We start from the raw sequence: 26,277 nt of genomic DNA on the forward strand, positions 1-26,277 counted from the left end.
ATGTAGATTTTTGTTGTTGCTTCTTTGGCTTAAAACCCCCTTAAGAAGGATGTGCGAAATTAAAATACATGTAAATTTTCTGTAAACTGCATTTATGTATTCCTTTTAATTTGAAATGCATAAAACAGTGTCCTTTGGTAGACGCGAATAATGCAACAACAACAAAAATAAAACCATAAATGTTTCTTAAATTTATACAAAGGGTGTGACAATGTTGGCAAATGACTTTGGGTAACACACACCCTTCTCCTCTCTCGCCCTCTCGCCCTCTCTCCATCTACCCATTTCTTCCTGAATGCCTTGATGTCTTGCTTGAAAGAATATCCTTTGATATGTCTGTCCTCATATGCATAACTTAAAGGGAACTGTTATACATTCATCCTGCTTTTTTGGGATCCGTTTACACTTAACTCTGCTGCTTTTATGCTTTTTCTCCAGAATACCAACAAAGCCTGTAACTTCCTTCCTTCATCATTTGGGTTACTCGACTTTGGGCAGATACCATAAACCAGGCTACAATTATTATTTCCGTTTGCATTTTTTGTTGATTTTTTTTTCTTGTTACTTTGCCTCCATTCTGTTCTTTATGTATATGAAATTAAACTAAGAAAAACTCCATTCAAGTGTTCCATATTTTTCCGAGAAGCAGAAACAACAGCAAAAAACTAAATTCTCTTTGGGTTATAATTTTCTGTTACATACACCCAAAACAAACTTGAAGGGCTCTGATGCAGAAATCCTTCCTTTTTCTTTTCAACTCCAAGTTGTGCCCCTTTTTGTTCTTTTTTTCCTCGTACAATGTTAAAAGACAAACAAACAATGAAAAGAGAATCGCCGAACATGAGAAGACAAACAAACATTTAAGGACTGCATTACAAATGCATAGGCAAACATAACGTAGAAAAAATCAACAAAAACGATGGAGTGGAATGTGAGGAGAATGTGGTGGTGAGGAGGAAAATAGTTAGCCAACCCGTTAACGAATTTTTAGCACCAAGCGTAGAATCCTACTAAAATCCAAGCATCCAAAGAACAAACCAACCAACCGACCAGCCCTAGACAGGAAGGAAATGTGTACAGACATACTTCACTCACAACTACAAATCTGATAACACTTACACCGCACACACACGCACTCATATACAATTACAGTATTTTATTTCATAAAGAGAAAGGAGGGTTTTATGGAAAATCAAAAATCACAGCGATTTTTCTAGCCCTCCCGTGATTACTTAAAAAATTAAGTATAGGTTTCTAAGGATACATTACATTGTCGGGCAGAGAATTTTTGATTCATATCGAGAGAAGTATGGAAATTAAAACTATAGCGTTTTAAAAAAGACCACAAAAACGTCCGAGAAAATTTAGTGCAAGAGGTGTATGGGCCCAAAAAGTCTCAAAATTAAGGGCCACTCCAATTTTGAGACATTTCGGGGCCATTATCTCAGGAAAACTTGTACTGTAGTACCCATAATCACAACGACTACACGCTGATTTAAAGTATTGAACTTTTGCGGAGGAAGCAATGGACGATACAGTCCAACGAGGAACTAGCTCTAACTTTGGGATTTATTTCTTTCGATATTTATTACATATTATAGTTGACAACCGAAGGAGTTTTTAGAGCTTTTGGATCATTATGTAAAAAGTATATCGTTGTGATCGGAATCGCAAGCACTACCTGTGATGAACATATACAAAACAGAAAAAGAAGGTGCAGTCTTCGCATTGGCAGACCTACATGAAAAGTACAAGGCCGATATTACTGCCATACAGAAATACGATGGATTGGGAAAGGCGTCACAACAACACCTAAAGGTGACGCACTGTATTATAGCTGCCATGAAGTAAAGCATGAGTTTGGTTGCGGATTCGTAGTTAGTCGGAGACTAAAACATCTGGTATCCAGCTTCACCCCAGTGAATGAAAGACTTGCTGCAATTCGAATAAAAGCTAAATTCTTCAACATCAGCTTTATTTGCTCGCATGCTCCCACTGAAGAAAAGGACGAACAGACCAAAGATATATTTTACGAGCGCTTAGAAGAAACATATGACCGTTGCCCTGCCCATGTCATTAAATCATTCAAGGCGATTTTAATTCCAAAATTGGAAAGGAGAATATCTTTGGCCCAACAGTCGGGAAATTCAATCTCCACAGTGAAACATCTGACAATGGTATGAGGCTGATAGACTTCGCAGCGGCAAAAAACATGGTAGTTAGCAGTACCAGATTTCAACATCTCGGCATCCATAAGGGCACCTGGCTGTCTCCACATCAGAAAACAAGAAATCAAATTGATAATGTTGTGATAGATGGAAGACATTCATCGAGCGTGTTGGATGTACGATCTTTCCGAGGCGCAAACATTGATTCGGACCACTACCTTGTTGCAGCAAAGGTACGTAGCCGTCAAAACGTTTCAAATAAAGCACGAACAGACACAACACGGAAGTTGGACATCGATAGGCTGCATACACAACAGATAGCCACAGCATATTCCACTCAACTAGCCCAATTGCTTAATGAGAGCACTCCTTGTCCCGATAACATAACAACACAATGGCAAAATATTGCCCACTCCATGCAAACAGCCGCAAAATCCATACTTGGATACCAGAGACCTCCACAAACGAATTCATGGTATGACCAGGAGTGTCGTGCTGCTACCGAAGAGAAAAATGCGGCATATAGGGCTACCTTACAATCAGTAGCAACGCGTAGCGCACGAGAGAGAAAAGGAGAGATGGCTTTGGTACAGGCACATCCTCCTGTAGAGACCAGCAAGGTAATCTGGTAAATGATGCAGATAGCGTACTCAGGATATGGAAGTAACATTTCTCCAATCTGCTGGTATCCAATAGTAGCGAAGACGATGATACCACAGATCCAACCCCAGAAGATGGTATAGAATGTATACCGCCCGGCCAAGATGAGGTAAACACAGCAATCAACCGGCTGAAGAATAATAAAGCAGCAGAAGCCGATGGCTTACCAGCCGAGCTTTTTAAAACCGGAGGCGATAAGGTATATGCATCAGCTAGTTAGCACTCTTTGGCAGGAAGAACGTGTACCCGACGATTGGAACCTGAGCATCCTGTGTCCCGTCCTCTGTATGCTCCAACTATAGGGGCATAAGTCTTCTCCCTATTGGTTATAAGATAGTGTCAGGAATATTGTGCGAACGACTAAAGCCAATGGTTAATGCAATAATTGGACCATACCAATGTGGCTTTAGATCTGGCAAGTCCACCATTGACCAGATATTTACCCTGCGGCAAATCCTGGAGAAGACCCAAGAGATGCAGGTCGACACATATCACCTTTTTGTCGATTATAAAGCAGCCTTCGACAGCCCGCTGCGTTCAAAGGTATTCCAAGCCATGTCTGAATTTTGTATTCCCGCAAAGCTTATCCGGCTTTGTAAAATGACTTTAACTGACACGAGGTCCTCAGTTAAAATTGGAAAGAACCTCTCCGAAGAATTTTGTACCAAAAGAGCTTTCAGACAAGGAGACAGCCTTTCGTGTGACCTATTCAACATTTTGCTGGAAAAGGTAATACGAGATGCAAATGTCAAAAGAAATGGCACAATTTACACCAATAGCCACATGCTACTTGCCTATGCTGATGACATAGACATCATGGAACGATCAGTAAAGGAAGTAACTGATACCTTTAGGAAGGTCGAAGCAGAATCTGCGAAAGTGGGTATGGCGGTAAACGGCGAAAAGACCAAATTGATGGTGTCGACGCGCAAAGCGTCCATAGAGCTCGGACCAACTGTGGAAGTTGGTACCTATAATTTTGAGGTAGTTAAAGACTTCGTCTACCTCGGCACTGCCATAAACACAACAAACAACATCAGTTGTAAAATAAGTAGAAGAATTGTATTGGCCAACAGATGCTACTATGGTTTTAGTAAGCAATTTATAAACAAATCCACATCTCGTCAAACAAAAATAACACTATGCAAAACGCTGATACTACCCGTGCTAATATATGGCTCCGAAGCATGGGTACTTGCGCAAGCAGATAAGGCAGTGCTTGGTGTGTTTGAGAGGAAAATTCTTCGAAAGATCTACGGGCCGATTTGCGTTGACGGTGAATATCGACGTCGCATGAACCACGAGCTATATCAGCTATACAAAGACATGAATATAGTTAAACGTATCGAGATAGGCCATAACGATAACGTAACGATAGGCCATATCATAAGAATGAACGATGATGAACCCGCTAAAAAGGCGTATGAATACATGCCACATGGCGGTGCACGCAGAATCGGGAGGCCTAAGCTTCGATGGAGCATACAAGTGGATGAAGAAATGAAAATGCGCGGTATTCCAAAAAGCGAGGCGAAAAACAGAGAGGATTGGATTTCTTTTCTTAGTTCGGTCTATGGAACAAATGTTCTGTAATGGGCCAGCTAAGTAAGTAAGTACCCTAAGATGGTGTCCGACATAGACCTTTTTACAACTGTAGCACTTCAGAGGGCACTATTTTGGGACGTTTTCAGGATTAAACGAAATTAAATCTAGAAAGAAGAAAATTGTCAAGTACTACCCCAAATTTGTACTGGAGAATAAATAACTGGATATTTTTCGATGTGGACAACGGATGATCTTCTAGTAGAGATGGGAGATTTGGTAAATAGTTAAGAAGTACAATGGGGGACAGTAATCCGATTTGCCATACTCCATATTAATCTTGCGGAATTTGGTTCTATGGCCTCGAAATTCAACAAAGGCTTCTATTTAGGTAGGTAGTTAGCAATCCAACGTTTGACATCACTAGAAGAAGTAGAGTTCATGATGCCAGAAATTAGCACCCGATGGTAGACCCGTTCGAAGGTCTTGGAGAAATCAAAATCTGTTCGGGGTGTCGTCGCTGATCCAATAAATTAGCAAAATTTGTAATTATCTCTATTAAAGCTATGGTTGTGATATGAAACCCGAATTTAGCAAACGTGGTAATGCTGTTTTAGGGATGGAAACAAAAGGGATTCTAAAACCTTTGCTACAGGTGAAATGGTGTTGTCTAATGGTGTTGTCTGGCTTTAGAATGAATGCGAGCTACCTTTCAAATGTCCAATTGGCAACTGTATGCTTCCAAGACCTTTATCAAGTAACTCAAACCTACTGCTCCCAACCTCTTGAACATTACCATGGATACACCGTATGTACCAAGAGCTTTGGGTGATTTTGACTTGGAGATAATTGTTAAAACTTCACTAGATTTGAAGGAGATGACCTTGGCTGTACATGTTTGAGTGAATTCCATATCCGGAATACAACTCGCCTGGGCCTGTTCTGCAAGGATGGATGCTCAATAAATTGCTAGCAGAACTGTGTTTCACAATTTTTGGCATGTGAATGAAGAATGTAATTGAAGACTATAGCAGATAGATTTTTATTCTTATTGGAACCAGAACTACTGAGAATTAATTTTGCAGTGGTAGAGATAGTGTATTTACTTGGATTCTCTACTTTACCTAATTCTTTCGTCGGGTGTGTAGTTGACATGTTGTTGGCTGCGCTGTTGTGCCAACTGTGATGCTCTGGATAGATAATTTGGCCTCATGAGATGAATTCTGTCCACTGGAAAGTAGCCACTTGCCGCTTTGCGACAAATGAAGGCGAGGGCAAGTGACATAGGGAGTCGTCAACAAAATTCATGCAGCTTTATTATAATTCACGAATGTGATCTGTTCGGGGTTAACTGGATTATAATGTGATCAAAATTTAATGCGGCCTGTGTTTGCCGACGATGGAAAATTTCTCTCTGTAATTCTAGTGGAGTATTCCTCATTGATGGAAGCCAAGTCGGATTCATCTATCTGTTTACCAATAAAACACCGTATGAGGATTGAAATCGCCAAGGACAACTTAATTATCCCCTAATCAGGGTGATAGCTTTTCGCAATGCTTTTGACAGGCGGAATCTATACGTCAATAATCTCAATATTAGCAGCATCAGAACGAGAAGAGCTGGTTATAACTACACAGAAAGGTTCTAAATGTGAGAGAACACGTCTTGATGGAATGAGAGGTCTCGTCTATGAATGAGAGGTCTCGTCTATATCGTCTGATGATGTTGTAATTCCCTCAAGACGATGAATGATACATTTCTGGGTCCCTTAAGATCTGCATTGGATGTAAGGTTCTGCGTTTGTTGCAGTTGCAGGGTGTCACCTATTCCGAAGAAGATGATGAATCTAATGACGAAGTTGGAAACAGCTGGGACATGTTCTACTGCAGCAAGCAATAGTGCTGAAGGCGGCGTCGGAAGTGCACCCATTCCCTACATCCTTTACATCTCACCGATGTTGGCAAACGGAGCAGATCTTTGGCTTGGGGTTCTTCTGTATCCCAGAATGAACAATAAGAGCGAGTTCGGAGCAGGCATTCCGCGTATGTTTCGCTTCCATGTTGAACAAATACACGAACACAAACAAATACTTGGTGAGGTGGCGGCCCATGTCGAAGATTCTTCCAAGTCAATATGATGAATATAACCGGCTGCCGTGGGATTTGTACTAATCAGTCACTTCGCCATATTGTGGCCACAACCTACAAAATACCGAAAATCGAGAAGTATTGTTCTAAGGGGGCTTTATGAAGTCATGGACCTATATCGAAAAATTTCAGGTGGAAAGCTTTATAGCCCCGACCAAGACTAAATATGAAATTTTAGCTATTTCGGTGGGATATGAGGCCACAACCTTCAAAATACCGAAAATCGTGAAGTATCGTTCTAAGGGGGCTATATGAAGGCGTGGACCTATACTGATAATTCTCTTTTGAAATATTTTATATCCTATAGAAGAATAAATATCAATTTTCAGCAATATTGGTTTTATATTGAGGTCACAACCTACAAAATACTGAAAATTGGGAAGTACCGTTCTATGGGGGCTATATGAAGGCATGGGCGCATGGAAAACTAAAAATCAAATTTCAGCCATTTCGTTTTATATTGAGGCCAAAGTCTTCAAAATACCGAAAATCGGTATCAGTGCGATATTGAGGCCACAACCATCAAAGTATCGAAAATCGGGAGGTACCGTTCTATGGGGGCTATATCAAAACCGCGACCTCTATTGCCTATTTTCAATACCAAACATCCAAGGAGTAATACCCTTAGGCATGGATTTTTTTAATATTTTTTTATCGTCCATCAATAGGCCCTTAGGCGTATTTTTTTATGTTTTTTATCGCCCATCTAGAGGCTCTTAGGCGTGGATTTTTTTAATATTTCTTTATCGCCCATCTATAGGCCCTTAGGCGTGGATTTTTTAAATATTTATTATCGTCCATGTATAGGCCCTCAGGCGTGGATTTTTTTAATATTTTTTATCGTCCATCTATAGGCCCTCAGGTGTATTTTTTTTATATTTTTATCGCCCATCTAGAGGCCTTTAGGCGTATTTTTTTATATTTTTCATCGCCCATCTATAGGCCCTTAGGCGTGGATTTTTTAAATATTTTTTATAGTCCATCTAAAGGCCTTTAGGCGTGGATTTTTTAAACATTTTTATCGTCAATCTATAGGCCCTTAGGCGTGGATTTTTTTAAATATTTTTTATTGTCCATCTATAGGCTTTTAGATGTGGATTTTTCAATATTTTTTGTCGTCCATCTATAGGCCTTTAGGCGTGGACTTTTTTAATATTTCTTCATCGCCCATCTATAGGCCTTAGGCGTAGATTTTTTTAATATTTGTTATCGTCCATTTATAGGCCTTTAGGCGTAGATTTTTTTAATATTTGTTATCGTCCATCTATAGGCCTTTAGGCGTAGATTTTTTTAATATTTGTTATCGTCCATCTATAGGCCTTTAGGCGTAGATTTTTTTAATATTTGTTATCGTCCATCTATAGGCCTTTAGGCGTAGATTTTTTTAATATTTGTTATCGTCCATCTATAGGCCTTTAGGCGTGAATTTTTTTAATAATTTTTATCGTCCATCTATAGGCTTTAAGGTGTGGATTTTTTTAATATTTTTTATCGTCCATCTATAGGCTTTTAGGTTGTGGATTTTTTTAATATTTTTTGTCGTCCATCTATAGGCCCTTAAGCGTCGATTTTTTAATATTTTTTTTCGTCCATCTATGGGCCCTTAGGCGTGATTTTTTTAATAGTTTTTATCGTCCATCTGTAGGACCTTAGGCGTGGATTTTTTAATATTTTTATTGGATATTTTAATATTTTTATCGGATTTTTTAATATTTTTTATTTTTAATATTTTTTTTCGTCCGTGAGAATGCAAGGTGGAACATCTCTTCACATGGCACCAATGTTTGCATTGAACGGATGTTATATTTCTCCGCATTACACCTCAGCAAACTGAACACAATCATTGTCGTTCTTGATGTTGTTGACTGACAACGGCTGGCTATGAATTTCTCAATACATTCACATATACAACCGAAGGGGGGTTTCCTTCATGAATTGTAATGTCTACAGTTTCTGAAGTTTTTTGTTGATATCATGTCGACTAGTTTGTTGATATAATAGATTGGCATGATTGATGATTCCTAGACAAGACACTAGGGTGACTTGATAAAGCAAAACACTTCAATAAATACTTCATAATTACAAATTTGTAAAAATGTTTATATAAATATAAGTTATCAAAATCAGCCTTTGTTTTCTAGCCATAAACATTCAAATACGCCTTGTGAGCCTGGCTTAAACCACCAGGCGAAACGATCGTAGCGCAATGGTTGAGTGTGTGGTATTTCGCTAGAATTCATTTTTCAATACAAAACTCCTTAGGCCATGTTAGCTCAATCAATCCAATTAATAATTTAAAAACGTTCATAAATAATGGCCTTCGTCCTGAAAAGACAATAATAAAAAAAACTAAAACTTCACCGCAGAGCCCGGCTGCCCCGGCTGAGGTTTGAGCCTGGGTCCTCTCCAACAAACAGACAATGTTGTCGAGGTCTCAGCGTTATAATCCACTGCCAATCTATCATATCAACAAACTAGTCGACATGATATCAACAAAAAACCACTAACTAAACTAAATAAAATGTTGTAGCAGTGAAAGATTGACCCTCATGATATTTTCTTAGGTGTTACGATTTTTGAGATATAGAGTTTCAAATTGGGACAATGCACTAACTGTACCGCCTCCTTATAAAACAATGTTATATACGGTGCGTCTTAACTAACTTTAAATGAAAACCGCTTACACTTGGGAAGTTTTTGCGGATTCTGAAACAGCAATATTCATAGATGAGAAAAATTCAAATTTATTGGAAACCGCAAGTCCTATCGAAATGGGGCTAAAGAAAATGTTGTAGCTGTGAAAATTCTCTAGAAGATTGACCGTTATGATTTGTTCCTAGGTTTTACTATTTTTGAGATATAGAAGTTGAGGTCACATTTTTAGGTTTTTTATTAGGTTTTCACGATTTGCTTGAAAACGGTAAATCTTATCGAAATAGGGCTAGAGAAAATCTTATAGCTGTGAAAATTCTCTACAAAACTGGCTTTTGTAATTTTTTCCTAGGCTGTACCATTCTGACATATGCAAGTTTAAGTTGGGAAATTCCAGTCTTGACATTGTTTTATAAGGATACGATACAGTCAGTGAATTTTCCCAATTTGAACTTCTATATCTCAAAAATGGTAAAACCTACGAAAATATTATAACGGGCAATCTTGTAGGGAATTTTCACTGCTACTACATTTTCTTCAGCTCCGTTTTGATAGGTGTTGCGATTTCCCAGCAAAATGGTGAAAACCTAAAAAAATCCTAAAAATGTGAACATTGACCGCGATTTATTTAAAATGCGCTTTGGCTATTTTTTTTCGGATTTTTCTCATCTATGAACATTGTTGTTTCAGAATCCGCAAAAAGTTCCAAGGTGTAAGCTCCTTTCATTTAAAGTTGGTTCAAGAGCACCGTAATATCTTTAAAAATAAATGCTAATTTCTCATGAAACAAAACACTGACAAAAATTCTTGTTTTTCATTGCATCGAACAGAATAAAATAATAAGTATCTGATTATTGCACTGTTGTTTTAGGAGAAACGCAGGATCACTCTGCAAATAGAGATAATTTGGTACTTACCGATAATTGTCTTTCAGGCGTTATAGTCTTGACGCCAAAATACTTAAAGTTTCGTTCTGTTCTTTGCAATGATTTTAATAACTATTACATTCAAAATTTGGCGGAAAAGGATGATAAGGAGGACGTCCCCTGAATTCAATTATATCGAATGAATTAAAAATTAATTAAAAATTAAAAAATATCGAATAATTTTGACACCGTAGTGCAATTCTCTAACTAATTTTTTGAGTTACCGACAAAAATGGGTAAAATTAAAAAGCAAAATTATAAATGAAAAGCTCAAATAAAAGTTGGCAACACCCTAGCTATCGGTAGAACTTTACGATTGTTTTTTATTCGTCGCTAACTTACCGAAAAACATCGCTAATTACCGAAATTATAAGCATTTCAATTTTACCGACAATTTCTACAAATTGGGTTCTGATTTTTTTCTTTTTAAAAAATACCTAAGTAAAATTCTAAGAATATTCTCTTCGTCTTGCATATTGCCTTACTTGACGATATTTTTAAATACATGAAACGAAAGTATTTTCAATGTGAACTTGTTGGTTTTTTTTCAGGAGAAACACAAGTTCACTCGTTCATATGTAAGCATATTGTTGTTCGCATTGCAGATTGTTTTTCTTCTTAGGTAGCCAAGTACACAACTTTCCCTATAATTGTCTTATATCGCATTAAACACCAATGCAATCACTAAAAATGTATTTTTTAGGAGAAACACAAGTTCACTCATGAAAACTCAATGTATTCAATCTGGTGCTTTCATGTATCGTCTGGGCATATTCCATAGATTTATTTTTATAAAAGCTTCATAAAATATTCTTACAATGATCACACCACCCCCTATGTTCTCCACCTTAAAAAAAAATCCCTCCAACTGCTAAGCCAATTTTAAAGCACTAACTACTTGACTGACTGACAATCATCAACCGAGCTGGCAAGTAGACAGTAGCTTTAAACATATAAAGACACTGACTGTTTATGGTTTCTTTGACTTGCTTCTTCGAGCTGTTACACGGAAAACAAAGACAGAGAGAAAAGATATTCTATCCAAGGATATGGCTAACAATAGTTAAATGTATGACGGGATGGTGTTCCTCATATAGATAACATACTTGAGAATGTAACAAACAAAAAAACAATACAAAACTAGCAGGCTTGTTAAAAAATGAACAACTAAAGAAACAGAATAACAGGAACAATAAGAAGAATGCCTGGATTTTAAACTAAAATAGAAAACAACAAGACAAAATAAGTTTTTTGTGTTTCGCTTTTTGCTAAAAGACCTTTTTGTTGCTCTGGAGAATGCACATTTTTCCGTTAGTTTGTTGGTTTACATAGCTTCGCTGTGTGGCAGAAAATTCCCCAACTGATCTGGCTTTTTCATAAATTTTTTAACAAAATAAAATTTTGCAACACCACCTCCACCACCGCCGTTTTTGCCACTAACAACAAAAAAGTGAGACAAGATTGCAAACATGTCATACAAAAAATCCAACAACAAAATCATCAACACAAGTGTGATACCATAGTTTGTTGTTGTTATCGTTGTTAATAGAGGTTAAGGAATTTGGATAGGAACAATTTCTATGGAGCGAAATAGAATCTCTTAAAGCGGTAGTTTTTGTTGTTATTTTTTTTTTTTAATATTTCAAAGAACCCAGTATTAGTAAAAAATCTTTATTACAGACAAATTGGAACACTAAATCCCTTTGGGACATTAATGCCTAAAGGTGCCTCATCGAAATAATGGTTTTAGACCCCAAGTGTTTTTGCCCGAAATCTGTTTCAGACAAGCCACACGAAAATTTTTTTAACGTGCGGGTGTTTACGTTCATTTTTCGTATGCCCGCGAGCATAGGAAATTTGTTATTGGTGGCCATGACTTTACTAAACCTCTGGAGGGTCTGGCAATATAAACAACTGTCTTCTAAAAATCTTCTAAGTGTCCACCATTTGTACCAGATTACTTTTCTCAACATATATAGAACATCTTTATGAGAATGCTTAAAACTTTATCCTCGAAAAAATATTTGTCTTAAATTCACATTATTGGTTCCTGAAAATGTATTTTTTATAAGAACCATAATGTGGGTTCTCCATCGTGGGTGGTTGACTCCATCGAAAATACTTTTTTTTTAATTCCACATTTTATTGTCTTTCAAGAAATATTTTTTATTCTAAACGTGGCTTTCAAAAATATTTCAAAAAACCTTTTTTTTAAAAAACGGTATTTTTATACCCTCACCAGTTATGCTAACGAGGATATATACATACACTTTCATACGGGCAAAATGTGCCTCGTCGAAATAATCGTTTAAGGCCCCAAGTATGTTTGGACGAAATCCGTTTTAGACAATTTGGAGTTGATTTAGCCATGTCCGTCCGTCTGTCTGGCTGGTTGTAGCGCACGATAACTCTCGAACGGATTAACCGATTCGGTCCAAAATTTGGCTTTCGTAATATTTTGTCCAAACTCAGTTTAAGTTCGAAGATGGTTTATATCGGTCTACCCCTTCCGGTACATCCTCCGCAAAAGTTCAAAAAAGTTCGGAAAATTTGTGCGCACGATAACTCTTGAAGGGAGTAACCGAGGACCTGCTCTCGAATCGCTTTGATTTTTGTTGTAAAAACTTGTAACCTGAGAAAATAGCCTTAAAGGTGCAAAAAAACGCTATGACACCGAGTTTTGTGGTTGGATCGCAAGATGTTTGGCCTTCGTAATATTTTGTTCAAACTTGTTTTAAGTTTGGTCCACACCTTCAGGTACCTCCCCCACAAAAGTTCAAAAATGTTTGGAAAAATTGTGCGCACGATAACTCTTGAAGGGAGTGACCGATTTAGTCCATACTTTACACATCCCAATATATCTGCCATATGTATATCAGGTTTGAATATGGACTATATTTGTCCACTTATTCGGGTACCTACCACACAAAATTTTGGATAAATTCACTTTAAGACGTGCTTTCGGATCACTTTGATTTCTTTTGAAGAAACTTGCATTCGCCGCCTCAATTACGACGGTAAATGCCTTTTTAGGGGCAAGTCCATACTTCTTGAGAAAACAGCCCAAAAGGTGTCCAAACTTAGGTTCGGTTCGAAGATTGGCAACAACTTCCTGTACTTTTACTAAAATGGTATGCACGATATCCTTTGAACGGGGTAACCAAAATTATCCAAACGTTAGATCTCCCAATATTTTGTCTAAATTTAGTTTAACTTCTAAAATGACCGATATCGATCTTCTCTTTATGTTACCTCCCCCACAATAGTTCAACAATTGTGTCGATCTGTCCGTAGCTGAAAGTTTTAATTCAAATAGGCTGAGGGTATATCTCTGTCGGCAGAGCCGACTGATACTTTTTACTTGATTTTAATTCAAAATATCCAAGGACTAATATAACATACCCTGTACGAAATTTCAAACATGTATCTTAAATATTATGAACTCAATCTATTGAATTCATATACTTTTTGTCAAAATTTAATATAAAAACAATATTTAAAATAGCTTTATGTAATGATACACATTTTCAGATCTCATGATTTTCACATCTCACATTCCCAGGCTTTAGTCTAGCCCCCATAAACCAATATTGCTAAATTTTATATATTTCGAGGGTTTTTTGTCAGATTTTCGAACCGGGATTGCTGTATGTTGGTATTGTAGTTGTCACATTGGAAACAAATTGTCAATTCGAAAAATTTGGCCACGTTTTGATGTGGATGAAACTTGGCATGTTGGAATCTAAATGGGTAGAAAACATTAATTGAAAGTGATTATCATCAAAAAGTGCTTATCATCAGTTAAGATATTCTGCTCCCCCAAGGATAAAGGCATAACGTAAAGGAAAGCTTATCTCTCAAGCAAATATCTCTCAAGAACCCCAGCAAATACAGAACATCGAAAATGAACATATCTCTTTCCGTCCAAAACTCACAGAATTTTAAGACGGGAAATGCTATTGTGAATCACATTGCGACACCGATATTCAAAGTTTTGACTCCATTCTTGTACACGGTACATCATCTGAACAACATTATTGAAAATTTAGGCGTATAGTCATTCATTTCTGGCCCGGTGCTATAGGCTTGGAACTGATCTGGTATATGTTCAACGCCGCCAATATTTTTTACTGAAACTTAGTAGTCTTCTTTCAATTATTACCAAATTGTCTTTCTTATCTTTACAGGAAATAAACCTGCACCACTGGTAAAATCTTTCTAAACATTTTTAGATTCTGACGCTCATGAATAAAAATTCCGGTCAGAATTTGTTCCCTTTCCCCAATTTCACAATTTTATATGTCCATATTTATGCCCAGAAATGGAATATTTTGTCGATTCGGCGAGAATATTCCATAATTAAGTGACGCTAGTAGTTTTCAACTTTTCAATATATTGATTTTAAATGAATTTCACTTTTTAAAATTATTTTCCGTACGGAAAATGTCGAGAGAAATATTCATGATTGCCCTGATTGTTACGAATGTTACTGATACGTTTAATACCCTAGACAGTCGGCAGCGTTAATTTGCATTAACTGCCTTAATTCAAAATAATTCGTGCATTATCCACACAAAATCAAACTGAAATTAGGTATTTGAACATGGCAATACGAGGGCGGTTCGGAAACTTCTTAGCCTATCAATGAAAGAGAATAGTTAGTTTTTCAAAAATATTTTTATTTTTCAATATAATCTCCTGAAACTTCAATACACTTAGTCCAATGCTTTTCTAGCAATTCTATTCCTTGATTAAAATAGTTTTCCTCAAGGTCTCAAAATAGTGGTTTACAACTGTAATTGCATCTTCATTTGAGGTAAAACGCTTGCCAGCAAGGAATTTTTTTAGATTTGGGAACAAGTAAAAGTCACTGGGAGCTAAATCAGGAGAATAAGGTGGGTGGTCAAGCAACTCGTACTTTAATTCGTTGATTTTAGCCATTGTTAAAACACTCTTGTGCGCTGGTGCGTTGTCTTGATGAAAAATTATTTTTTTGTGTTGTAAGCTAGGACGTTTTTCTCGAATTTGTACATTTAATTGAAGTACCAAAAAACCGTTGCCATAACCTTACCAGCCGATTGAATTGTTTTTGCCTTCTTTGGGGCACTTCCTCCAGCTTCAGTCCATTGTTTGGATTGTTCTTTTGTCTCTGGAGTATAGTGGTGGATCCATGTCTCATCAACAGTTATGAAACGACGCTAAAAACCATTTTATTTCGCTTAAAACTATCCAAACAAGCTTGAGAAATGTTCATTCTTATGCGTTTTTGTACGACTGTTAACAAATGCGGCACCCATCTTGCAAAAAGCTTTTTCATCTGTAGTTCTTCATGCAAAATTAAATGGACTCGATCATTTGAGATGCCCATGATATTAGCAATTTCACGCACTTTTATTCGTCGATCATTTAATACCATATCATGCACTATGGCTACAATTTCTGTTGTTGTTGCTGTTTTTAGACGTCCACTACGTGGTTCATCTTCAATGCTTGTACGACCACGTTTAAATTCAGCAACCCAATTTTTTACTGTTGCATATGAAGGAGCACTTTCACCTAACACATTCACCATATCATTATGAATTTCTTGTCCCGATAAACCTTTTTTATGTAAATATTTAATGACAGCACGCATTTCTAATTTTTCCATTGTAAAAAAATTGCCGATGCGTCTTTTTTGAACACCTGTTTCTATATGAAGGATCGAAACAAAATTTTACATGCGTTCATAACAGAGATGGAAGTTTCCAAAACACTTAACTTTTTTCTGTTTATACCGCGCTTTTTGCGCTAGGCTAAGAAGTTTCCGAACTGCCCTCGTAGTCTTCATTCGGGGTATAAAACTTTCCATATGAAATTTGTTGGTATAGGTCAACGCCTTCATATAGCCCCCATGGAACCATACCTACCGATTTTCGGTACTTTGAAGGTTATGGACACAATAATCCATCGAAATGGCTGAAATTTGGTACTTAGTCTTTTTCGACTTCCCCCTCTTAATACGTCGGTATAGGACCACGCCTTCATATAGCCCCCATAAAACGGTATCTCCCGATTTGCGGTATTTTGAAGGTTGTGGCCCCAATAATCCATCGAAATGGCTGAAATTTAGTACTTAGTCTTTTTCAACTTCCCACTCTTAATATGTCGGTATAGGTCCACGCCTGCATATAGCCCCCATAGAACGGCACATCCCAGTTTTCGGTATTTTGAAGTTTGTGGCCTCAATATTCTTCCGCAATGGCTGAAATTTGGTATTTAGTTTTTGTTGGGGATGCAAAACTTTCCACAAGAAAATTGTAGGTATGGGTCCACGCATTCATATTGCCTTCCCATTTTCGGTATTTTGAAGTTTGTGGCCTCAATATTCCACGGAAATGGCTGAAATTTAGTATTTAGTCTTCAGTGGGAGTATTCAACTTCCCCCTCTAAATTTGTCGGTATAGTCCACGCCTTCATATAACCCCCATAGTACATCCCAATTTTCGGTAATGTGAAGGTTGTGGTTTCAATGTTCCACCGAAATGGCTGAAATTTGATGTTTAGACTTCGTAGGGATTTTTTCAAAAATATTTTTTCAATAGACATGGATTTTTCCAAAAATATTTGTTTTTTCAAAAAACGTGGATTTTTTCAAAAATATTTTTTCAATAAACGTGAATTGTTTTAAAATCATTTATTTTCAATTAACGTGGATTTTTTACAAAAATAGTTTTTCAATAGACGTGGACTTTTTCAAAAACACGATTTCAATGAAAATGGATTTTTTTCAAAAGTATTTTGCCATTAAACGGGGATTTTTCAAAACTATTTTTTTCAATGAAAATGGATTTTTTCAAAAATTTGTTGCCATTAAGCGTGGATTTTTCAAAAATATTTTGCCATTAAATGTAGATTTTTTCAGAAATATTGTTTTTTTTTCAATAAACTTAAAAAAAATCTATAAACATGGATTTTTTCAATGAACTTAGATTTTTGCAAAAATATTTTTTCAATAAACTTGAATTTTTTAAAAAATACTTTTCAATATTTTTCAAAAAATATATAAACATGGATTTTTTTCAATAAACTTAGATTTTTGCAAAAATATTTTTTCAATAAACTTGAATTTTTTAAAAAATACTTTTCAATATTTTTCAAAAAAAAAAAATCTATAAACATGGATTTTTTCAATAAACTTAGATTTTTGTAAAGGATTAAATAGGGATGTATTAAATATATTAATCGTCGGTCGCCAAGTGCTACGTTATACAGAAGTTCGACTGTATTTTAAAAAAATGTTAAAATAAATTTAGTGTACTTAATTAGTTTGTTAAAACTGTATACATATTATTTCCAACATTCCTGTAATTAAAGAAGACTTTGTTAAACTTCTCCGGGAGGTGGACAATTCACAATTTATCCTCAGTTGTTATGTGTGGGAGTAGTTCGACACCAAAACAACTGAGACGTATACGTGTCAGTCATTATTTCACTACATCTATTTTAATCACACTTTTCGATTTTAAATGTAAGCAATGATTCCCTGTAATGACAATGAATAACATTTTGCCTATCAATGTCTACAATAATTTTTATTTTACTTAAATATTTAAAAAGGTCACGCAGAAATCACGTTGGGTAGATTGATGAAAAAAATGGTGAGAAATAAAAGGTTATGTCGCCTGTCGCTAAAGCCTGTTTTCAGTTACATATGTAAGTTTATATTTGCTTACAGTGACGTCAAAAAATTGTCCAAAGTTCTGATTAATAAAATTTTAAAATCACTTTGTTCGGTAAGTTTTTTTATTGAATGACTTTATAATTAAGATTTTATGTAATCTCAGGTAAAAACTCAGGAAAATATAACACAGGGATACGAGGTTGTAAAAATCATAACCCTAATAAACAACTCATAATAGTGGAAACACCTCGCAATTGTCTTCTAAAATGTGGCCCACTGTGCTGAAAAATTACTTTTCTCAAACTTCATTGTTATTCCAATCACACACACACACACACGCGGGAACATCTTTATGAAAATGTTTAAAAATTCATACCACCACATAATTGCAATTTGCGTAATTGTAGCACTTGGGAGTTTACGTACTCAGAATAACCAGACGCTGTTGTTGTTGTTGCTATTTTAAACGTAAAGCCTGCCACAACAAACACATCACTTCACACGATACACTGATAGGATACATGGAGAGAAAAAATACTAAAGAAACAAACAGATAGATGGACTGGCAAAAAAGCTTTTAAAGGCACAAAACCTCGAATAAAGCTCATAAAAAAGAAGATGGAAAAATATTAAACTCATAGAAAAAAAAACGCAAGACCTTACTCAGTGATCATCAGGCTGAACACAACTCCAACTTGTTCTATTTTAACATTTACTTCTCTATACTGGGTATACTTTCTTTCTACCAGAGTTGTTCCATTGAAGTTTTTGTCGACCCTGTTTTTAGTGCGAAATGCAAAAAAACCCGGCTCATAAGTAGTGGATAACTTTTGGGTGTGTTTGTGAGCGAGCTTCCCTTGCTCCTCTTGTCAGACCTCTTAAGCCCCTTGTTTCCCTAATGTCCTTGCTGTTGTTACAACTTTATAAACAAATGAAAGGATGAATGAATCCTGCAGTTTGTTGCTTTTCTGTTTTACTTTGTTTTTTTCTGTTTTTGTTCTACACACAAAAATTACAGCAACAATTTACGATAAGTAGTTGGGTTAGTGGTTAAGGATATGGCTGATGCTGATGTTGATGCAGCTACTGATGTTATTGTATCCATCCTCAGCTGACTTTATTCGTTGGTCTGGTTAAAAGCACAGAAATAATTTTATAAAATTTTTTCTCATTCTTTCTTCGTTTTTTTTGTTGGGTTTTTCTTTTTTCTAACCACCACCACTACAAGATAATGCAAATCTATGAGGAGCAACATATTATTTTTTGTTGTAGTTGTTGTTATTGTATTCTCTTAACCATTCTGTTGTTGATTATTGTTATTATTGCCATGGTAACTACGTTTTTAAGAGGAGAAGAGAAAGATAAGAGGAAAACTTAATACCCTACATTCTTCAAAAAATATATTCTTAAAAAATCCATGTTTGATGCTTGTTGAAAAATATTATTTAAAAAATCCACGTTTGATGCTTGTTGAAAAATATTATTTAAAAAATCCACGTTTATTGTTGTGATGTTTGTTGAGAAATATTCTTTAAAAAATCCACGTTTATTGTTGTGATGTTTGTTGAAAAATATTCTTTAAAAAATCCACGTTTATTGCTGTGATGTTTGTTGAAAAATATTATTTAAAAAATCCACGTTTATTGCTGTGATGTTTGTTGAAAAATATTATTTAAAAAATCCACGTTTATTGTTGTGATGTTTGTTGAAAAATATTCTTTAAAAAATCCACGTTTATTGCTGTGATGTTTGTTGAAAAATATTATTTAAAAAATCCACGTTTATTGCTGTGATGTTTGTTGAAAAATATTATTTAAAAAATCCACGTTTATTGTTGTGATGTTTGTTGAAAAATATTATTTAAAAAATCCACGTTTATTGTTGTGATGTTTGTTGAAAAATATTCTTTAAAAAATCCACGTTTATTGTTGTGATGTTTGTTGAAAAATATTATTTAAAAAATCCACGTTTATTGTTGTGATGTTTGTTGAAAAATATTCTTTAAAAAATCCACGTTTATTGCTGTGATGTTTGTTGAAAAATATTATTTAAAAAATCCACGTTTATTGCTGTGATGTTTGTTGAAAAATATTATTTAAAAAATCCACGTTTATTGTTGTGATGTTTGTTGAAAAATATTTTTTAAAAAATCCACGTTTATTGCTGTGATGTTTGTTGAAAAATATTATTTAAAAAATCCACGTTTATTGTTGTGATGTTTGTTGAAAAATATTCTTTAAAAAATCCACGTTTATTGTTGTGATGTTTGTTGAAAAATATTCTTTAAAAAATCCACGTTTATTGCTGTGATGTTTGTTGAAAAATATTATTTAAAAAATCCACGTTTATTGCTGTGATGTTTGTTGAAAAATATTATTTAAAAAATCCACGTTTATTGCTGTGATGTTTGTTGAAAAATATTATTTAAAAAATCCACGTTTATTGTTGTGATGTTTGTTGAAAAATATTCTTTAAAAAATCCACGTTTATTGCTGTGATGTTTGTTGAAAAATATTATTAAAAAAACTCTGGTTTATTGCTGTGATGTTTGTTGAAAAATATTATTTAAAAAATCCAGGTATATTGTGGTGATATTTGTTGAAAAATATTATTTAAAAAATCCAGGTATATTGTGGTGATATTTGTTGAAAAATATTATTTAAAAAATCCACGTTTATTGCTGTGATGTTTGTTGAAAAATATTATTTAAAAAGTCCACGTTTATTGTTGTACGGTTTGATGAAAAATATTCTTTAAAAAATCCACGTTTATTGTTGTGATGTTTGTTGAAAAATATTCTTTAAAAAATCCACGTTTATTGTTGTGATATTTGTTGAAAAATATTCTTTAAAAAATCCACGTTTATTGTTGTGATGTTAAAATATCCACGTTTATTGTTGTAATGTTTGTTGAAAAATATTATTTAAAAAATCCACGTTTATTGTTGTGATGTTTGTTGAAAAATATTATTTAAAAAATCCACGTTTATTGTTGTGATGTTTGTTGAAAAATATTATTTAAAAAATCCACGTTTATTGTTGTGATGTTTGTTGAAAAATATTCTTTAAAAAATCCACGTTTATTGTTGTGATATTTGTTGAAAAATATTATTTAAAAAATCCACGTTTATTGTTGTGATGTTTGTTGAAAAATATTCTTTAAAAAATCCACGTTTATTGTTGTGATATTTGTTGAAAAATATTATTTAAAAAATCCACGTTTATTGTTTTGAGTTTTATTGAAAAATATTCTTTAAAAATCCACGTTTATTGTTGTAATGTTTGTTGAAAAATGTTATTAAAAAATCCACGTTCATTGTTGTGATGTTTGTTGAAAAATATTCTTTAAATCCACGTTTATTGTTGTGATGTTTGTTAAAAAATATTATTTAAAAAATCCAGGTTTATCGATGTAATGTTTGTTTAAAAATATTATTTAAAAACTCCACGTTTATTGCTGTGATGTTGTTGAAAAATATTTTTCAAAAAATCCACGTTTATTGTTGTGATGTTTGTTGAAAAATATTATTTAAAAAATCCACGTTAATTGTTGTGATGTTTGTTGAAAAATATTATTTAAAAAATCCACGTTTGTTGTTGTGATGTTTCTTGAAAAAGATTATTTAAAAAATCCACGCTTATTGCTGTGATTTTGTTGAAAAGTATTATTTAAAAAATCCACGTTTATTGCTGTGATGTTTGTTGAAAAATATTATTTAAAAAATCCACGTTTATTGCTGTGATGTTTGTTGAAAAATATTATTTAAAAAATCCACGTTTATTGCTGTGATGTTTGTTGAAAAATATTATTTAAAAAATCCACGTTAATTGTTGTGATGTTTGTTGAAAAATATTATTTAAAAAATCCACGTTTATTGCTGTGATGTTTGTTGAAAAATATTATTTAAAAAATCCACGTTTATTGCTGTGATGTTTGTTGAAAAATATTATTTAAAAAATCCACGTTTATTGTTGTCATGTTTGTTGAAAAATATTCTTTAAAAAATCCACGTTTATTGTTGCAATGCTTGTTAAAAAATATTATTTAAAAAATCCAAGTTTATGGTTGGTATGTTTGTTGAAAAATATTCTTTAAAAAACCCACGTTTATTGTTGTAATACTTGTTGAAAAATATTCTTTAAAAATTCCACGTTTATGGTTGGTATGTTTGTTGAAAAATATTTTTTAAAAAATCCACGTTTATTGCTGTGATGTTTGTTGAAAAATATTATTTAAAAAATCCACGTTTATTGCTGTGATGTTTGTTGAAAAATATTATTTAAAAAATCCACGTTTATTGCTGTGATGTTTGTTGAAAAATATTATTTAAAAAATCCACGTTTATTGCTGTGATGTTTGTTGAAAAATATTATTTAAAAAATCCACGTTTATTGCTGTGATGTTTGTTGAAAAATATTATTTAAAAAATCCACGTTTATTGTTGTGATGTTTGTTGAAAAATATTCTTAAAAAAATCCACGTTTATTGTTGTGATGTTTGTTGACAAATATTCTTTAAAAAAACCACGTTTATAGGTGTGATGTTTGTTGAAAAATATTCTTTAAAAAATCCACGTTTATAGGTCTGATGTTTGTTGAAAAAATATTCTTTAAAAAATCCACGTTTATAGGTCTGATGTTTGTTGAAAAAATATTCTTTACAAAATGCACGTTTATAGGTCTGATGTTTGTTGAAAAATATTCTTTAAAAAATCCACGTTTATTGTTGTGATGTTTGTTGAAAAATATTCTTTAAAAAATCCACGTTTATGGTTGTGATGTTTGTTGAAAAATATTATTTAAAAAAATCCACGTTTATTGTTGTGATGTTTGTTGAAAAATATTCTTTAAAAAATCCACGTTTATTGTTGTGATTTTTGTTGAAAATATTATTTAAAAAATCCACATTATTTGAAGTGATGATCCTTGACAAAATATTCTATAGAAGTGTTGAGTATCCGACATACGACTATGCCCATCATGAACCCTTCCTAACCACGCTGTTTCTTCTTCGCATCATCCTATTTTTTGTGCATGCATTTGCAAGCATGCACTTATAATCATAAATATAATTACAGGAATTGTACTTAAAAGGATAATAATGTTACCAACAACAACAAAAAACCAACGAGGAGATTTTAGTCATAGATTGAATAATAATAACCCAACTAACTATGGCAACAATGGAGTATTGTGCATAAAAATGCAAAACAAGAACAAACAACAACAACAACTACAAAAAATACCATACTCGGATTATATAACACTTATAGAATACAAAATTCTAGCAATTAATCATACTCCAACCATCCAGCATTTGGTATTTACCCCAAACAACAACAACAACACAATATGGTAATTAATTGCTTAAAGAAAGTAAAGTTGAAAAGACAACTAGAGATAGAGACAGAGAGAGAGGGAAAAAGTGGTATAACGAATAAACTATGATACAAATTATACCCAGACAACTGGACACTTCGTTGGTTGTTTTGCATTTTCTTTAAAGTTTAGCATTGTGAAGTTCTTTTACGGAAGTTAAAGAAAAATTAGTCAAATTTTCAGTACAAATAACTTCCGAAATTCACTTTCATAATTGTCGTTGTCGTCGTAGGAAGTAAAAGAAAATATAACAAAAATAAAAGTTTCTTTGACATTCTGTAGACTTACCCAAATTGTTGAGAAATGTTTTTCTCGTTCCAGAAAAATGCGGTATTTGATTTTGTAACTGTAAAGAGAAAAGAGGAAAAGGAATTTGTTAAAATATTTTCGTGAATTTAGGGAGCATTTTTAATTAATTGCTTAAATTGAATTTATTTTTTGAAAAAGAGGTATGCAGAAGTTGATATATCAAAGAAATTTAAACGTAATAAAATAGTTGTAATTGAATTCCATTGAAAAAACCTTGTGGGCTTCTATAAGAAGACGTTTTTCTAGCAGAAAAATATATGTGGATTTTTTAAAGAATAGTTTTTAACAAACATCGCCACAATAATCACCAAACATCACAACAATTAACGGGGATTTTTTTAAAGAATATTTTTTCAACAAACATCCCAGCAATAAACGTGGTTTTTTTAAAGATATTTTTCAACAAACATCACAGCAATAAACGTGGATTTTTTAAAGAATATTTTTGAACAAACATTACAATAATAAATGTGCATTTTTTAAGAATATTTTTCAACAAACATCACAACAATTAACGTCTATTTTTTAAAGAATATTTTTTCAACAAACATCCCAACAATAAACGTTGTTTTTATACCCTCAGCATTTATGCTAACGAGGGTATATGGCAAATAACAAAATTCCTTTGCAATTCCATTTGAAAAATATTAAAAAAATTTTTCGCGACCACATCTACGATTTTTGGCATAGAGTTAAAGGAAAAATATCTGGTTTCAAATCTGCTCGCGTTCACGAAATTGGCCGATGCGCGCAAAAGTTATAGCGGTTTTTATCCTCTTATAAAGAAAAAATATTTTAAAATTTCTTATTTTTTGTATTGAGAAAATGTAAGCATATATCAGTAACAGCATTTGATATCCATCCGTAGATCCGTAGCGGAAAATCAAAAAAAAAAATAAAAAATCTGGCAATAAATTCAAATTATACTAACTCAGAGTCCGTATAAACCTCTAAAAACTAAATTAAAAATACGTACAGAAACTAGACAACGCGTAAAAAATGTGAAACCAAAATTATAAATATTGGCTTTATAAATTGCATATTATAACAACAACAAAAGAGAAACAACTCATTGTTGGAAAATATTGTTACAAATATATTTTTTGGTTTGTTACGAAAAATTAGCAAAAAATATTTGAGAGTTATCCAACTATTTCGCTAAAATCTAATACGTAAATTAAAGTATTCTGCTAAAACTTTATCAAAATATATGGTTTACCATCGTGAAAGCTTAACTGCTTACTGTGATTACTTATAAGGATAGAAAATTAAGAGTAATATTGAAATTACTATCATTTAAAAGATATGAAAATTAAAAAGCCTGTAAATCGCGAATTAGTTAAAGTCGGTTGATGCTAGGGATACACAGTGAATTGCAATAATCGATTTTTCGATTATTCGGTTTTCGTGAAAAACTTAAAACTCGACTTTCGATTAATCGTTAACCGCCGAAAACCGATTATAATCGAATATAATCGACCATTTTCGTTGATGCGATCCGTGACGGTTATATGTTTAAAAAATACCGTCGATTATGCGGTTTTAGCACACCCAATAGTCAATTACGACTAATAGTCGACCACGATTAATAGACGACTACGAATAATAACAGACGACGACTTATGGTTGACTACGAATAATAGTTGACTCTGTCTTCCGAAAGTCGACTAAGAATAATCGATTATCCGGTTTTCGCACAGTCAATAGTCGACTACGACTTTTGGAAATTTTAGGTTAATAATCGATTAATCGATTAACCGAAATCGATTTTACGTATCCCTAGTTGATGCGCATCCGATTTGGGATAAAGCGAATCAATCTCTTTCAATATTTATGCATATTTCGATGTTTCACTCAGCGGCCATTGTGTGCCGCCAGTTGCATCATGCACTGCAAAAAACCTTAAAGTTGCTAAAAGTCGCGCAATGTGCATACGATTTTGATGCGCATCCGGTTTAATCAGCGCCCATCAAAAATACGTCAATATACACCTATTTCAAATAGATTCGTCAAAAACCGCGGATGTGCCTCCACATTCAATTTTTGGGGAAATACACATATTACTCGCGTATCTCTGTTTTTTTATGACACGTATATTCGCAAATATTATAATCGCGAGTAAAGGATTCCATTTATGTAAAAAATTTTAAAGAAAAGCGCGGTTTAGTACGCGGATTTGTAAAAATATAGTTTTGCTGATTTTCCGATTTTTAAGGTATTTATATCCGCGGTTTTAGTAGATGAATTCGATCGCGGAAGGCGTCATTAGAATTCGAATTCACGCGGGTTTCAAAGGAAATTGAATGACAGTTCTAAATTTTACACGCAAAAAATATGTTTTGTAAGAAAATTCACGCATGGAATTTTGGTCTTTCGACTTCAATTACTAGGATGCTGTAAGGAGCACACTCATGAGATATGCACCAAACGACGTAAAATCACGAGTTCTATAATTGTGTTATGAGTTTGGAATATTATCTTCTTGCGCGTCCGGATTATTAAAAAAATTCAAAAAACCCCGAAATTCCGGCTTCAAAATGTCAGCATCAATTTTAGGTGGATGCAGTGGATATATCGAAAAATCATACACTGCTATCTTATTGCCCATGGAGTATTCTGTGATTCATTCTTTGGGAATAGGTCTATAAAATGTAAGATTAAGCCAGAAATCGCATGGGAACATAAAAAACTTGTCGACTTCAACCCATTTTTACCCATTGTTCTACATTGATGCCAACACAGCTTCCACGAAAATTAATTTTAATGGTCGACATTATGGGATGGATCCCTCCTAAAACACTTCATTTTAAAGAATTGTAGTCATACTTTAT

At 33.8% G+C, this 26,277-nt stretch overlaps 1 protein-coding gene across 2 annotated transcripts in view; it reads right to left on the minus strand.

The window, feature by feature from the left end:
* LOC141403914 (Ig-like and fibronectin type-III domain-containing protein 2) overlaps nucleotides 1-26,277 on the minus strand; it is an 890,607-nt gene that overhangs the window by 818,547 nt on the left and 45,783 nt on the right. For both annotated transcript variants that reach the window (XM_073987017.1, XM_073987016.1), the window contains exon 2: nucleotides 23,426-23,483. The gene's annotated coding sequence lies outside the window, so the exon portion shown is untranslated. The remainder of the gene's footprint in view (nucleotides 1-23,425; nucleotides 23,484-26,277) is intronic.

Source organism: Musca autumnalis, unplaced genomic scaffold (genome assembly GCF_047663935.1).
Source record: "Musca autumnalis isolate F117 unplaced genomic scaffold, ASM4766393v1 scaffold_4, whole genome shotgun sequence".
NCBI lineage: Eukaryota > Metazoa > Arthropoda > Insecta > Diptera > Muscidae > Musca > Musca autumnalis.